This window comes from Xenopus tropicalis, chromosome 7 (genome assembly GCF_000004195.4).
Source record: "Xenopus tropicalis strain Nigerian chromosome 7, UCB_Xtro_10.0, whole genome shotgun sequence".
Lineage (NCBI taxonomy): Eukaryota > Metazoa > Chordata > Amphibia > Anura > Pipidae > Xenopus > Xenopus tropicalis.
Window position 1 is genome coordinate 110,752,034 of NC_030683.2, and position 3,244 is coordinate 110,755,277.

Here is a 3,244-nt window from a genome sequence, read left to right on the forward strand (position 1 = left end):
AAACTTTCCAGGGAGTCAGTCGCTGCTAATATGGCTGCTAATATGGCTGCTGCTGTGCCTTCCCCTGGGCTCCTCCCGGGGCGTTACTAATAGCTCATGAATACTAATAGCTGGGGGAATCACCAGCCTGCACTTCCCTATATGGCGAGGGGCTGCTAAGGCTGAGGGCTGGGCCCCTACTGCTCCCCAGGGTCCTAATGCCCTCCGGCACACGCCTTAGTCACTAGGGAACCGATGTACTACAGGCAAGAAGTGTCTATTGTGGGGGGTTAAATGGCTCATACTTTCTGGGGTCCAGCAGAGCAGTAAAATCTCAAGTCCAAACTTGAGATGATTGACCCTCACTGCATTAATTGGAGGGAGGGCTGCTGCTGGCCAAATGGGTGCCCTAAGCAGAAATTTACTTTTGTGCCCCCTCCCCCAAATATTACGGAAGTAAAAATAAAATAATAAAAAAAAACACCTACTATAGGGGCCCCCCACACACAATGCCCCCAATATCCCCCATAGACAATGCCCCCATAGTAAGTGCCCCCAATTGCCCCCATAGACAGTAGCCCCCATAGTAAGTGCCCCCAATAGCTCCCATAGACAATGCCCCCATAGACAATGCCCCCCTAGTAAGTGCCCAAAATAGCCCCCATAGACAATGCCCCCATAGTAAGTGCCCCCAATAGCCCCCATAGACAATGCCCCCCTAGTAAGTGCCCCCAATAGCCCCCATAGACAATGCCCCCATAGTAAGTGCCCCCAATAGCCGCCATAGACAATGCCCCCATAGTAAGTGCCCCCAATAGCCCCCATAGACAATGCCCCCATAGTAAGTGCCCCCAATAGCCCCCATAGACAATGCCCCCATAGTAAGTGCCCCCAATAGCCCCCATAGACAATGCCCCCATAGTAAGTGCCCCCAATAGCCGCCATAGACAATGCCCCCATAGTAAGTGCCCCCAATAGCCCCCATAGACAGTAGCCCCCATAGTAAGTGCCCCCAATAGCCCCCATAGACAATGCCCCCATAGTAAGTGCCCCCAATAGCCCCCATAGACAATGCCCCCATAGTAAGTGCCCCCAATAGCCCCCATAGACAATGCCCCCATAGTAAGTGCCCCCAATAGCCCCCATAGACAATGCCCCCATAGTAAGTGCCCCCAATAGCCCCCATAGACAATGCCCCCATAGTAAGTGCCCCCAATAGCCCCCATAGACAATGCCCCCATAGAAAGTGCCCCCATAGACAATGCCCCCATATTAAGTGCCCCCAAAATAAGTGCCCTCAATTGCCCCCATAGATTGATTGAACTATCCGGGACAGCGGGATGCTCTATAAAAACCGGCAGGACAGTGTTGGGGGGTATGTTATAATATATAAAAAATGATTTTTTTTTGAGCAGCTGGGATGGTGCCCCCCTGGGAGTTGGTGCCCTATGCAGACTGCGTACTCTGCTTATAGGGAGCGGCGGCTCTGATTGGAGGCAGATTACAAAGCCTAGGCTGTCTAGGGACTGCAGTTTAGACACTGCTGCAAAGATACACGTTTGAGGTCCACCAACTGGCAAATTAGACTGTAAGCTCTTCAACTCAGGGACAACTTTCCCTATGGTCCCTAGTAACTATTGTGCCCCAACTGTTATCATTCATGTATTTTTGTTGGCATCCTGTATACCCAAGATGTCCAGCTCGCAGCCCCAAGGCTATTGCGGACTACAACTCCCAGCATACATTGTCATTAAATTTTTGGTTCTTGAAGTTGCAGTTTGGAAGCATTTGAGACCTGAGGAGAAAAGTTTGGATGTTTTTAGCATGTTAGTCCTAAATATGTAATAAACTTGTTATGCAGAAATCCCCAGGTCCCAATCATTCTGGATAATGACCCTATAGCTCAGTGGTTCTCAACCTTCCTAATGCCACGACCCTTTAATACAGTTCCTCATGTTTTGGTGACCCCCAATCATAAAATGATTCCTAAGACCATCGGGAATATGTGTTTTCTGTTGGTCTTAGACGACCCCCAAAGGGGTCCCGACCCACAGGTTGAGAACCGCTGCTCTACCTAAATACAACACATACCAAATCATTAGTTTGACTAAACTGCATATTTATCAAAAAGGGAAAAGCAGCTTTCACTCTGCGTATTCATGTATGTGCATGTTCCCTTGTGTTCAGTAACTGCTGAATGTGTACCACTTATCAACACTAATTCTATGGGGATCAGGAATACTTTGCCTTTGTAGGATAGAGATATGTAATGGCTGTTTTCTAAATAACCTTTGCCTGTATGTTTCACTGAAAATGTATAATAAAAACAAAGACATTTATTTATGAATTGTGTTTAAAAATGAGCCATATTTCCCCTTTTTGCATTTTGTGTTGTTTTTTTTTTGTTAAAGCCATACTGCACCTCAAACATAAGCAGAACTGGCCATGCACATATGTACGGAGGGAACACTAAACTTATTGTAAGAGAGTTGTTGGGGAAGCTCACAATCTGGTTGGCTGACAAGCTCCATGTTACCAATCAGCCAGCAGCACGGGATTCAGCTCTTTTGCTATCTGTCCAGTCTGCAGTTCCAGCCCAGGGGCTAAGTATGGGCCCTTTCAAGGCCAGCTTATTAGGATAAACACTGCAAAGTCTTACCTTGGCAATAGAAGTGCTGTAAAGTCTATCTAACAAGCTGCTCAGACTCCCTTTCTGTCACTCTGTGTAACAGGTGGTTGCAGTAAAACAATAGAGTACTTCCCCAACTGCATTCCCCTGAGAATCCAACAAAGAATGTGCCCAATGAATGCAGCCTGATATGGTCGTGACAACAGATTCCTTGGACCAGATGTCCCCAAACTAAAGAGGAGACCCTCCACCCCGCACCCAAATGAGCTCAAAGTAGCCCATAGGCAGGTCAAGCCTCATTGTGGCGGAGGGGGGGGGGGTAGATTTAGAGTGAATAATAATTGGTTACTCTGAATACCAGTGTCCATGGTTTAACTGGATTTGTTATTTGCCAGAAGTCAGGCAGGCCATTAAAGGAACAGTAACACTAAAAAATGAAAGAGCTTTTAAGTAATAAAAATATAATGCACTGTTGCCCTGCACTGGTAAAACTGGTGTGTTTGCTACACTAACACTACTATAAATTATATAATAAGCTGCTGTGTAGCCACGGGGGCAGCCATTCAAACTGGAAAAAAGGAGAAAAGGCACAGGTTACATAGCAGATAACAGATAAGTTTTGTAGAATACAATAGT